Source organism: Pinus tabuliformis, chromosome 2_2 (genome assembly GCF_031772625.1).
Source record: "Pinus tabuliformis cultivar Carrire ecotype Pingquan chromosome 2_2, CPIR1, whole genome shotgun sequence".
Taxonomy (NCBI): Eukaryota; Viridiplantae; Streptophyta; class Pinopsida; order Pinales; family Pinaceae; genus Pinus; species Pinus tabuliformis.
In genome coordinates this window covers 96161121-96175891 of record NC_142300.1, presented here as the reverse complement: position 1 = coordinate 96175891, position 14771 = coordinate 96161121, and positions in this window count along the sequence as shown.

Below are 14771 nucleotides of genomic sequence, written 5' to 3'. Positions count from 1 at the left end.
AGTGATGTTGGCTAGCCATTTTTGAGTTTTGGGACTATTTTAGTTATTGTGGGCAGTTTGCATGAAGTCATCTAGTTTTGTTTTACTGTTGTCTTTTTGTTTTTTCCATTACCTCCTATCCAATAAGTCTAGTAGGAATGAGAATAAGGGAATTTTGATTTTGAGACTATCATGATGTAATATCTTGAAGAATTAATAGAAATGTTTGACTTACAAAAAAAATATATTAAAAGAAAAAAAAAAAATTGAAATTGAAAAGAAAAATTACGTTTCAAAACACAAAACTATATCTATATCTATATATATATATATATATATATATATATATATATATATATATATATATTTTTTTTTTTTTTTTCTTTTTAAAACACAATGAAATTGTTTTAAAACATTACAATTATAAAAGTGAAATTAAAATTAAAAAATAAAAAAAACGTTAAAAAATGAAAAAAATAACATTTCGAAGTTGTGGTCACCCCGCCTCGGCTCCAAAGGGCCATGGGCAGTGTAGTAGAGGTGGTGTGACACCCCTACTATTAGGGCCTCGAGTTGGCGAGAGCCCTAAAGAGTCAAAAAATGAACGATTGCAGTTAAAGGTGTGCGGGTTTGCCCGAGATGTGTGATGGGCACCCATGTTTGATTAAAGGCGAGTCGGGTTGGAGCATTCAGTTAAAGATGACTCGGAGGTGGATGTTCATTTATGTGAAAATTTGTCAGGTTAAAGGTGACTCACCGTCGGTTAAAGGAAACGGGTGGGCATGTAGCTTATAGAAGAGACGGTGGGTAAGTCACTGGGTGGAGGCACGTCAGGCAACACGAGTTGGGCGCCTGAATGGGCAAGCGCCTAGGAAGGCAAAGTGCCTAATTGTGTATGACTCAATTGGGTGAGTCGGGTTGCAGATGAGCTAGACAAGTTGAGTTGTAGACGATGGATAGTGTGGGCATGTCATTTGGGAGTGCGATGGGTGAACTGTGATGGGCACCGTTAGCACTCGAATTTTCACCTCAGGCTAAAAAAGGTAAACTCCAAGGCAACATCAAACCACTTAACCTCGTAGCTAGCCCTACGGGGCAGGAGAGGGCTCTCTCCGGTCTATCTCGGTAAAGATCTTCAACGAGTGAGATAACCAATAAGGAAACACTGATTTTAGGATATTAAACTAATAAAAAGGTTTGAATTGGGAAGTTTTAGGATTTTTGGTGGAAAATCGGGGAAAGGCAATTTTGGGTGCGGGGATTGGACACAGTTTTCGCAGGGGGTTCTTTGGGGCGAGGTAGGAGACTGTATTGATGCCTTTGAAAGATTTGGATGGATGAGAATGACTGGTGAGGAGCTAAGGAGAGCAAGAAATCACCTTGAATTCTCCTTAAACAGCTGAAAACATTGATATTAAGCAAACTTAAAGGTAGAGCATAGCAACCATGAATTCTACCTTAACACTTCATTTGCCTAATTTGCAGAAGAAAAAGTAAGAAGATGATTCACATAACAAACTTACAAGTACAAAGAGAAACACACCATCAATACATGTAACCACAGGAATCCCAAAAAGGACTGCAAAACCCTAGTCTTTCTTCCTTTGCCAAAATTGCAGAGATACAATGAGTAATACAATAGAAGCTTTCTCCCTCAAAAGTCCAACCATGAAAATGACCAAGAAAGTACATAATATAGGCAATCTAACATCTTTCCTTGCCTCTAGGGGTCGAGCTCACTATCCTAGGAACTGTTTCAACCAATTCTAAACTGAGCACTAAAAACTAGGCAGTCAAAACAACTTGCCTCTATAAGCTAGGAAACCAATTCATTCATTAAATTTTTGCCTATCTCATGAATGAATCTTCTAGAAGAGATAAATAAGTATCAAAATATCATAAAATTACATCATTTAAAACAAGAATGATCAAAATCTACTCCAAAAAGTCAAATCCAGTCAAAACTGCGTTTTGCTGAGCTGTAGGTGAATTTATGTGAAAACTGCCCAACACGTCGCGCCCTGATCCTGAACACGTCGTGCGACTTTGGGGCTACTTTTGAGGCACTTCCAGGTGTCCAAATGAGGAAAAAGTGGGCTTGTTGGAAAGGTCTGGATTTCTTCTTGCCAACCCAAGTGGAATTTCTGAATTTGGTGGCCATTTGCCCCTCCAAAATTGCAATCTCCCAAGACTGCTTCCTGTGTGTCAAAAAGGTGGCAGAAAGTCATTTTTTGCTTGTTTTTTGACCTTCTGGAGGCTCAAAACTTGATGAAATCTCTTGGTAATTTCTGAGCAGGTGTATCTTTGCATGACAAATCCAAAAATTTTGAGTTTTCCCGAAATGGAGTTTCCCATCGAAAAGGTCGCGCGCGGCGCGCGACGTGTTGGTGGAGAAAACCTGTTTTTTGCCTAAAAATTCACAAGTGACCAAAAATGCTCAATTTTTTTTGAAATTTGTGCTGGAGTTAAGTCATTTAGTATCATGCTCCTTCAAGGAAGCCTGAGCCAAGATGTGGAGGGGATCGGGCCTTTTCCTTCGTTTTAGTGCTTTGGCCAACCGTCTTTGGAGCACCTTCATTCTTGCTTTGCATACGTGCATTCGGGCCCAATAGTGGTTCTTCATGTTCCGGAGCAGGTCCTTATCTTTGTTGGCCTTGGCCAGCAACCTCTCCAAATGAGCATTGACCTAGAGAAGCATAGCCTCTCGCTCAACGGGTACCAAATCACCGGGTCTCTTACAAGCCAAGTTGCGATCTTCATGGATCCTCCGCAACTCATCAAGAGTGTGCTCATCTTCAAGTTGCTTGTTGCACTCCTATAAGTAGGTGATTGTCCAATTTTCCATTTCCAATCTTTGCTACAACGAGTCATTTTCAGCCCTTAGGTGCTGGATGATCTCCTTTGGCTATAGGCTAGGAGAACTGATATCAAGGTCAACAACATCTATGCCTGGATCACCTGATGGCCCCTCATCGATCATGGGCTGCTTGCCCCTCTCTGCACCAAGGGCACCATCTTCTCAATATTCCGGCACATGAAAAATGGTATGTTCATCATCCGTACCCGTGTGAAATGCATCAACAAGCGAATATGGTACGAATACAAACATGAAAATCTGCCCTCACAGGTGAAATAGTGCATAATGAGCCTCATCAAGGGAGCATACTCATCCCTCAAAAATATGAAAGGAAATACACCAGTCATGTACCTCATGTAGGTAGGTTTAATGTAGGGCTCATACTGAAATCTGTCCAATAGTTTGCGCTTGTTCCACTCTTCTCCCACATTGGGTATCCCTGTTGCTTGAGCAATAATTTCAGATGACAATATAAAATCCACCCCTCCAAGATTTACATGCCCCTCATGCAGATGCAAAAAAAACAAGCGGACCAATTCCCTATGGTGCTGAATTTGAGAAATCCTCTCGCAAAATTCATAACATGAGAGGTGGCGGAAACATGTGACTGCAAGTGGACAAGCGTGCAAATAGGTCAAAGAGGTGGGCTCCTCTCTCACATGGTGACCACTCTTACCACCCTTGTGAGGCCTCCTTTGTACCTCAACTTCTGGTGTTGACTCACGGTCATCACTTTGCTCATAGTCGGTTTCGGTTTTTGCAATCTTGAAGAATTTTGGGATCGTTTGGCAGTTTACAGGCAATTTTTTGTGGATGAATTCCCAACACGTCGCGAGCTAGTCTTGACAGGTCGCGCGCACCCAACACGTCGCGCCAGTGTATTTTCCTAACTGCTAAGACCCCCCTGACACGTCGCGCCTGCCCAACACGTCGCGCGCAGGTCTTGACAGGTCGCGCGCGGGCTCTGTTTACAATTTCACCCAATTTCTCTCCAAATCGCTCTTCACTATTGCTTTGAGGCAAATGATGATCAAATGAAGGGAGAGAGGGGATTTATAGGCTTGATTTAAATTAATTTCCCCTCAAACCCTCTTTCTAATGTTTTTAACTTGACACTTTTTCAAAATTTAAATGCTGCTGACTTTATGGTTTCCTTTTGTCCTGAAATTGGTTGAACTGATGCTTTTCCTTGAAAATTTTTGCAGGGATAGCTTCTGAGGAATCTTAGCAAAGGGGACCAGGGCTGTATGCTGACTTTCAAAGAATTTTGAATTTTCACAACTTTTACAAAAATGAAAAAAATGACCTTGTCTTTAGAAACAGGGTTTTTAAATCCAAGGTAAAAATTAGCTGTACAAGATAAAATCTTTTATAGAAATACTTTGATAGTCATCCCTCTGGCCTGCTGGGCATTTATTGACTTTTAAAGACATGAACTCAAAGAAAAATTGGACCTAAACCCTAGACCTAGGACTTTTGACCTCAAGACAAGACAAGAAACCTTGAAAGAGTTTATTGACTGAAACAACTTGATCCAGCAGTGCCAAGAGGGGAATAAAGACACCAGATCCTCCATCAGGGTTATGGCATGCCTAATGGAATGCAATGAGATGACACTGATGAAACACCTACTTATGCAAATGCAAAGAGCTTTGATCGCTGATGGAGGGCTACTAGACCGACTCTAACATTGGCTCCAATGGGGATGGTAGCTCCTTGGAGGTGCCAAGAACGACAGATCTCTGGAAGAGCTAGACAGTGCCTTCATTCATTGGGCAATGGAGTCAAAAACTCAAGCTGAAATGCATGACTGAAAAACGATGACTTGACAACACAAATTGACTCTCACTCAACTAAAAACTGACTCAATACTTAAACACAACCGACAAACTGGAAATGATGCTCAAAGTGGAGCTTATTCATCAAAACCTACTCTAACAGTTTCATTCATCACCTGATCAAGTGAAATGAAACAACCAATGCAAGCAAGTAAGTATCCCATCTACTGGTTGAATTCTCCATAAGTTCTCGCTTATGAACAACAAGAGAGAACTACTGAAAGGCAACTCCAATGGCAACTTGGGAATAGATCCGAAGAATGATATGAATTCTCTATCCACCTCCAAAAACACTGCATAAGGATCTTGAAATTCAAGCACACTGGAACTTAGCTCATCTAATAGATTACTTCTCGTTTCCTCATACCATGAATGCAAACTTTGATCTGAGCCTTGTGACGAGACCTCTGCTGAAAATGACAAAGAAACTGGCTACTGGATCAAATTCATATCTGCACATGTTTCAAGCTCACCTGTAATCAATGGAAAAAGACTTTGACTGCAAACCTCATCCAAAACATCAGCTATTGGATCATGAAAAACTTGAAAAGACTGCTGAAACCCATTTTCTATTGGTTCCATTGTGATTACATGATTGCCTACATGCTGCTCATTCTTCACTGAAGATGTATTATGCAAAGTTCCCTTCAAAAGCTGAAATGATTCAAAACAGAAAGGTAGGGAACCTTCTTCTATCATTTGATCAAATATGTTAGCTTCCATGCCTTCATCTGCAACTTGACAACCAATGGCATTTGGGGGCTGCAAATCTGAATATGAGAAGTCTGGAACAAGATTTTTATTGCCTTCAAGATGGTCTAGATCAAGACTTGTTGACAGCTGATTTCTAATTGCATGGAAGTTGTCTCTGATGAACTGACATGAATCAAAATAAAAAGGCAAAGATCCTTCACTTACTTCAAACTTTGCTGCACTTTCCTCATCAATATCATAGCTGATATGCATCCTTTGATCATTGTACTCGAGCTGTTGTAAGTGAACTTCTTCCTCCTCCCACAAACTAGTTGCTGATTTTTCTGCAAGATTAGCTTTTGTTTGGAGAACATAATCATCATCATACTGATCAAACTGAGGCAAATCATCAGTATAAAACATATCATCAAGCATGCAGGTCATATCAACAGTGCTTTCTTCGCCAAGGTGATCTACAAAACAATCATTATCAGATCTATGACAACTAGGATAAGAAACAAAATGTTTTGGATCAGCCATTTGTTCTTCTTCATTCGACAAGCCATGGGATTGAACATCATAATCATTCCTTGCGTTGATCTTGTCCATCATCTTTTCCACTGCACTTACCAAAATGTCAAGCTTTACCTCTAGAGATGTCGATTTTTCCGGATCTATGTTTTTCATCTCTTCTTCCTTCAACCTTGCCCGTCGGATCAGCAGATGCGCCTCTACATTTACTGCACGGTTTTGCATCTCATGAAGCTTTGTAATATCCCTTTCTCTCAGCTGAAACTCCATCTCTGGATCAAAGGCACCTGGATAGTGCAAGAGAGCCGATCTAGGAGTAGGCCTTATATCAACTGGCATCGAATAATAAACTTGATTAAATCTGGCCGAAAATTGTTGTACTGTCTCCCCTGGCAATCTTTTCAGATGGTTATACTCTTCTACAATCAAGAAAAGGTTCTGTCTAATCATCCACCTGTCGCGAAAAACTTTGACAAACTTCTGGAAATCTGAAATGCTTGCATCAGGCAGGGTTTTGAACCAACTCTTCACTTTAGCTTGCAAAGAAAGAGCAAAAAGCCTTATACTAACATCTTCATCATCAACTTCAAAAAGATCAAGAAAGGACTCAAAATTCTGCACATGTTGCTCAGCGTTGACATTCTTACTTTCACCATCAAACCTCGGCAAGTATAGATCATAGTTTTTGGGGAAAGCATGGAGAACAGAAGGTAAAACAAGAGGTTTATACCGATCTGGAATTTTACAAGGTGTAGGGGTATGTGCAGCTGGTATATTATCAGTCTTGGTCTCTTAAGGTTCATCAATTTGAAAATGGTCATCACAAGATTTAGAAGAAAGGTACTGATCAAGCTCAAAGGTATGCAAATCTTTGGTATTCACAATCTTCAAAGGGAAAGAATCAACTGCAGGCCAAGGATCTTTTCTCAAGCATAGTATACTTTGCAAAGCCTTCTTGACATTCTTGGGAAAAGAGAAGAAATAATTTATGACAAAGAACAAAATGTCTTGGATGAAATTCCAACTTGAATACCTGATCTGTCCATATTGTCCTTTCATGTTTTTGCTGGTCAGGATCATCCTCCAGTGGAGTCTTTGGATCTGATCTCGAAAATGATTTAGAGTCGCCAGGTGAATGATTTCAGCCTTTCAAGTGTCTGATCGTTGTCCACCATCAACAATCAGATCTGAACTTGATACATGTACTGGGGTGAAATGCAAATGAAGTGTTGTATTCACAAGCTCACGGAGATGGACTGAAGCAGCGTTTATCTACTTCCGCTAATTCAAAGCAAAAGCGTTTCAAAGGCTACCTGGCATAACTTCAGGCTCCGTCTAAGACTTATGAAACCAACACATCAATTCACAAACAAGTTTGTTCTCCCCAGTATGGTCACCAATATGTTAGCGCTTGAAATTTCACCTCAGGCTGAAAAAGGTAAACTCCAAGGCAACATCAAACCACTTAGCCTCGTAGCTAGCCCTACGGGGCAAGAGAGGGCTCTCTCCGGTCTATCTCGGTAAATATCTTCAACGGGTGAGATAACCAATAAGGAAACACTGATTTTAGGCTAGTAAACTGATAAAAAGGTTTGAATTGGGAAGTTTTAGGATTTTTGGTGGAAAATCGGGGAAAGGCAATTTTGGGTGCGGGGATTGGACACAGTTTTCGCAGGGGGTTCTTTGGGGCGAGGTAGGAGACTGTATTTATGCCTTTGAAAGATTTGGATGGATGAGAATGACTGGTGAGGAGCTAAGGAGAGCAAGCAATCACCTTGAATTCTCCTTAAACAACTGAAAACATTGATATTAAGCAAACTTAAAGGTAGAGCATAGCAACCATGAATTCTACCTTAACACTTCATTTGCCTAATTTGCAGAAGAAAAAGTAAGAAGATGATTCACATAAAAAACTTACAAGTACAAAGAGAAACACACCATCAATACATGTAACCATAGGAATCCCAAAAAGGACTGCAAAACCCTGGTCTTTCTTCCTTTGCCAAAATTGCAGAGATACAATGAGTAATACAATAGAAGCTTTCTCCCTCAAAAGTACAACCATGAAAATGACCAAGAAAGTACATAATATAGGCAATCTAACATCTTTCCTTACCTCTAGGGGTCGAGCTCACTATCCTAGGAGTTGTTTCAACCAATTCTAAACTGAGCACTAAAAACTAGGCAGTCAAAACAACTTGCCTCTATAAGCTAGGAAACCAATTCATTCATTAAATTTTTGCCTATCTCATGAATGAATCTTCTAGAAGAGATAAATAAGTATCAAAATATCATAAAATTACATCATTTAAAACAAGGAGGATCAAAATCTACTCCAAAAAGTCAAATCTAGTCAAAATTGCGTTTTGCGGAGCTGTAGGTGAATTTCTGTGAAAACTGCCCAACACGTCGCGCCCTGATCCTGAACACGTCACGCGACTTTGGAGCTGCTTTTGAGGCACGTCCAGGTGTCCAAATGAGGCAAAAGTGGGCTTGTTGGAAAGGTCTAGATGTCTACTTTCCAACCCAAGTTGAATTTCTGAATTCGGTGGCCATTTGCCCCTCCAAAATTGCAATCTCCCAAGACTGCTTCCTATGTGTCAAAAAGGTGGCAGAAAGTCATTTTTTGCTTGTTTTCTGACTTTCTAGAGGCTCAAAACTTGATGAAATCTCTTGGTAATTGCTAAGCAGGTGTATCTTTGCATGAAAAATCCAAAAATGCTGAGTTTTCCCGAAATGGAGTTGCCCATCGAAAAGGTCGCGCGCGGCGCGCGACGTGTTGGTGGAGAAAACCTGTTTTTTGCCTAAAAATTCACAAGTGACCAAAAATGCTCAATTTTTTTGAAATTTGTGATGGAGTTAAGTCATTTATCATCATGCTCCTTCAAGGAAGCCTCAGCCAAGATGTGGAGGGGATCGGGCCTTTTCCTTCGTTTTAGTGCTTTGGCCAACCGTCTTTGGAGCACCTTCATTCTTGCTTTGCATACGTGCATTCGGGCCCAATAGTGGTTCTTCATGTTCCGGAGCAGGTCCTTATCTTTGTTGGCCTTGGCCAGCAACCTCTCCAAATGAGCATTGACCTGGAGAAGCATAGCCTCTCACTCAACGGGTACCAAATCACCGGGTCTCTTACGAGCCAAGTTGCGGTCTTCATGGATCCTCCGCAACTCATCAAGAGTGTGCTCATCTTCAAGTTGCTTGTTGTGCTGCTCTAAGTAGGTGATTGTCCAATTTTCCATTTCCAATCTTTGCTGCAACGAGTCATTTTCAGCCCTTAGGTGCTGGATGATCTCCTTTGGCTCTAAGCTAGGAGAACTGATATCAAGGTCAACAACATCTATGCCTGGATCACCTGATGGCCCCTCATCAATCATGGGCTGCTTGCCCCTCTCTGCACCAAGGGCACTATCTTCTCAATATTCCGGCACATGAAAAATGGTATGTTCATCATCCGTACCCGTGTGAAATGCATCAACAAGCGAATATGGTACGAATACAAACATGAAAATCTGCCCTCACAGGTGAAATAGCGCATAATGAGCCTCATCAAGGGAGCATACTCATCCCTCAAAAATCTGAAAGGAAATACACCAGTCATGTACCTCATGTAGGCAGGTTTAATGTAGGGCTCATACTGAAATCTGTCCAATAGTTTGCGCTTGTTCCACTCTTCTCCCACATTGGGTATCCCTGTTGCTTGAGCAATAATTTCAGATGACAATATAAAATCCACCCCTGCAAGATTTACATGCCCATCATGCAGATGCAAAACAAACAAGCGGACCAATTCCCTATGGTGCTGAATTTGAGAAATCCTCTCGCAAAATTCATAACATGAGAGGTGGTGGAAACCTGTGACTGCAAGTGGACAAGCCTGCAAATAGGTCAAAGGGGTGGGCTCCTCTCTCACATGGTGACCACTCTTACCACCCCTGTGAGGCCTCCTTTGTACCTCAACTTTTGGTGTTAACTCACAGTCATCACTTTGCTCATAGTCGGTTTCGGTTTCTGCAATCTTGAAGAATTTTGGGATCGTTTGGCAGTTTACAGGCAATTTTTTGTGGATGAATTCCCAACACGTCGCGAGATGGTCTTGACAGGTCGCGCGCACCCAACACGTCGCGCCAGTGTATTTTCCTAACTGATAAGACCCCCCTGACACGTCGCGCCTGCCCAACATGTCGCGCGCAGGTCTTGACAGGTCGCGCGCGGGCTCTGTTTACAATTTCACCCAATTTCTCTCCAAATCGCTCTTCACTATTGCTTTGAGGCAAATGATGATCAAATGAAGGGAGAGAGGGGCTTTATAGGCTTGATTTAAATTAATTTCCCCTCAAACCCTCTTTCTAATGTTTTTAACTTGACACTTTTTCAAAATTTAAATGCTGCTGACTTTATGGTTTCCTTTTGTCCTGAAATTGGTTGAACTGATGCTTTTCCTTGAAAATTTTTGCAGGGATAGCTTCTGAGGAATCTTAGCAAAGGGGACCAGGGCTGTATGCTGACTTTCAAAGAATTTTGAATTTTCACAACTTTTACAAAAATGAAAAAAATGACCTTGTCTTTAAAAATAGGGTTTTTAAATCCAAGGTAAAAATTAGCTGTACAAGATGAAATCTTTTGAAGAAATACTTTGATAGTCATCCCTCTGGCCTGCTGGGCATTTATTGACTTTTAAAGACATGACCTCAAAGACAAATTGGACCTAAACCCTAGACCTAGGACTTTTGACCTCAAGACAAGACAAGAAACCTTGAAAGAGTTTATTGACTGAAACAACTTGATCCAGCAGTGCCAAGAGGGGAATAAAGACACCAGCTCCTCCATCAGGGTTATGGCATGCCTAATGGAATGCAATGAGATGACACTGATGAGACACCTACTTATGCAAATGCAAAGAGCTTTGATCGCTGATGGAGGGCTACTAGACCGACTCTAACAGGCACCATGACATGGGCAAGTTGGCGGATAGCATGGGTGAGCCGACCCATGACTCCCCAAGCAACACAAACAACAACACGATGGATAATGATATAATATTATGGAGGTCGGATGCACGTTATGGAGGAGAGACAACCCATGGAAGCAAGTGAAAGGACATGACGGTTCGTGTGAAGGGACCACGCGGTAGCATATAAGTAAGAATGACGTGGATGGAGTAGGCACCAACCATTTGACCAAGAAAAATAAAACATAATATTGCAGAGTGAGGACGAGCAAAGGAGGCAAGGTGAAGGTACGCAGACAGGGTGCAGGGTGCATCACTATGCATATTTGAAGTGCCAAAGTCTAGGATTTCTCTGGGCGCGAATATTGTAGGATGGGCGGGCACAGACCTACGTGCGATTCGCTGTGATATACCCGTGGGTCGCTCAAACCCAAGGTTGTTGTAGATAGGCGTGACGAGGCTTAACAATAACATTGACAAAGCTGAACGATAGGCATGGAAAGGCTAAATGGTAGCATTAGTGGGGTTGAAGGACAACATCAGGCAGGGCTAAACGATAGTATCAGGCAGAGATAAACAGAGGTGCTGAGATGTGTTGAGGAGTTGCGATGGCTGCAACGTTTCGGTCAGCGGTGTTGAAAAGTGCATGAAAGTTGGGAAGGATACAACAATGGTGGAAGATTCAGGTAAGGTGTGTAGGGCTGCACGACAAATTGGAAGAGTTGCACGATAGGTGCATAAAGTTTGGAAGAAGTGTGCAGGTAGCATATAAGTAAGAATGGTGTGGATGGTAGCATAGAAATGTTTGACTTACAAAAAAAATATTAAAAGAAAAACAAAAAAAATTGAAATTGAAAAGAAAAATTACGATTCAAAAAACAAAACTATAATATATATATATATATATATATATATATATTTTTTTTTTTTTTTTTTTTTTTTTTTTTTTTTTAAACACAATGAAATTGTTTTAAAACATTAAAATTATAAAATTGAAATTAAAATTAAAAAATTAAAAAAAAACGTTAAAAAATGAAAAATAACATTTCGAAGTTGTGGCCACCCCACCTCGGCTCCAAAGGGCCATGGGCAGTGTAATAGAGGTGGTGTGCCACCCCTACTATTAGGGCCTCGAGTTGGTGAGAGCCCTAGAGAGTCAAAAAACTGACGATTGCAGTTAAAGGTGTGCGGGCGCGCCCGAGATGTGCGATGGGCACCCATGTTTGATTAAAGGCGAGTCAGGTTGGAGCATTCAGTTAAAGATGACTCAGAGGTGGATGTTCATTTATGTGAAAATTTGTCATGTTAAAGGTGATTCACCGTCGGTTAAAGGCAACGGGTGGGCATGTACCTTATAGAAGAGACGGTGGGTAAGTCACTGGGTGGAGGCACGTCAGGCAACACAAGTTGGGTGCCTGAATGGGTGAGTGCTTAGGAAGGCAAAGTGCCTAAGTGTGTGTGACTCAATTGGGTGAGTTGGGTTGCAGACGAGCTAGACAAGTTGAGTTGTAGACGATGGACAGTGTGGGCATGTCATTTGGGAGTGGGATGGGTGAACCGCGACGGGTACCATGACATGGGCAAGTTGGCGGATAGCATGGATGAGCCGACCCATGACTCGCCCAAGAAACACAAACAACAACACGATGGATAATGATATAATATTATGGAGGTCGGATGCACGTTGTGGAGGAGAGATAACCCATGGAAGTAAGCGAAAGGACATGATGGTTCGTGTGAAGGGACCACACGGTAGCATATAAGTAAGAATGACGTGGATGGAGTAGGCACCAACCATTTGACCAAGAAAAGTAAAACATAATATTGCAGAGTGAGGACGAGCAAAGGAGGCAAGGTGAAGGCATGCAGACAGGGTGTAGGGTGCATCACTAGGCATATTTTAAGTGCCAAAGTCTAGGATTTCTCTGGGCACGAATATTGTAGGACGGGCGGGCACAGACCTACGTGCGATTCGCTGTGATAGACCCACGGGTCGCCCAAACCTAAGGTTGCTATAGATAGGCACGACGAGGCTTAACAATAACATTGACAAAGCTGAACGATAGGCATGGAAAGGCTAAATGGTAGCGTTAGTGGGGTTGAAGGACAACATCAGGCAGGGCTAAACGACAGTGTCAGGCAGAGATAAACGGAGGTGCTAAGATGTGTTGAGGAGTTGCGGCGGGTAAGTGTGGCATGACGGGCTAGTAGTGCACGTAGGCCGCAACGTTTCGGTCGGCGGTGTTGAAAAGTGCATGACAGTTGGGAAGGATACAACAGTGGAAGATTTAGGTAAGGTGTGTAGGGATGCATGACAAACTGGAAGAGTTGCATGACAGGTGCACAAAGTTTGGAAGAAGTGTGCAGGTCTCGATTTTTGAAGGCTGCACGACTTTGTAAAATTATTTGTACACTTGAATTACATAATTTGTTATATTTGGAAGACTCATTTTATTTTGTAGCTGCCCCTCCCACATATGGTTTATGTGTTTACTGTTATGATGTTTTATTTCTGCTACTTATGAAGAATAAACTAATGAAAGAAAATTAAATTCTTTCCGTTGCATGATAACACTTATTAAAAGATTGCTAAGTGTTGGTTAAGGCCTAGTTTGAGTACTTGAGTATTGGTTAAAAGAAAATACGGTGGTGTCACACCCACTTGCGCATGGTTGAAAGACTACCACAAGGGTAGGGGTGTGACAATTGGTATTAGATCTTGGTTTAAGGCAAGACAAGCTGATTTAAAGGTGAAGAAGAAGCAGGAATATGATAGGCAGTGGTTACAATTGGTATTGAAGCTTGGGCACTGTGTAGTTGGTTGTAATGTGACATTATGAAACTTGGCAGGGGCAAGACTATAGGTTAGGGTTGAAACTGAACAAGGAAGTGTATTGTCTTAACATGTTCTATGGAAAAATTGATGGCGGACAACATGGAGGAACCACAGGTTACAGGTGAGTCGAGCATGAGTCCCAAGACAGTTTTCATGAACAAGATGTTGGATCATTTGGATGAGATAACTTCAAAGATGGGTGCATTGGAAGCTGAGAATGTTGAACTTAGAGATAAGTTCATGAAGCAGGAAGAGGCTCATGAGAACCTCAAGGTACAATATGAGTATCTTGAATGGAAGTATGGGAAAACTGTGGGTGAAGTCAAGAACTTTGAAGCTGTGAAGGATCAAGGATTAGAAGAGATCATGAAGCTGCGGAAGAGTCTTGATGAGGCTCTCAATGAGATAGCCATTTTGAAGAAAGAAGTTGGGTAGGGACCAGTTGGAGGAGCTTCCCACATCAAAATCAAGGAACCCGATTCTTATGATGGGGTGAGGAGCATGAAGACACTTGGTAATTTCTTATGGGATATGGAGCAATACTTGGAATGCTTGGGACTTACTAATGAGGAGGCCAAGGTGAAGGTAGCTGCTCAATTCCTTACAAAGGATGCCAAGATGTGGTGGAGAAGGAAAGCAGACCAGATTGCACATGGTGAAGCTGAGGACATCTCTACTTGGGAAGAAATGAAGGAAGCGTTACAAACTCACTTTATCCCACAAGATGAGACTTGGGATGCAAGGATGAATATTAAATACATTAAGCAAACAGGGAGTCTGTAGGCATATCAATGGGAATTTGTGAGTGTGGTCTTGGAACTACCTGATATGGTAGAGAAAGACAAGGTGTTCAATTTCATCATTGGATTGAAACCTTGGGCATGCAATGAGGTGAAGAGGCAAAGATCAAAACACTTGAGGAGGCATTTGCTGTAGTTGATAGGCTGGTGGACCATTATGATGAAGGGACTGAAGAGAAGAAGAAGAAGTCTAAAAAAATGAGGGAAAAACTACAAAGGAGGATCATTCAAAAGTAGGTGGAAAACTGAAGATGAAGAAACCTCTAAAGTGTTGGTTGTGCGAAGAAGA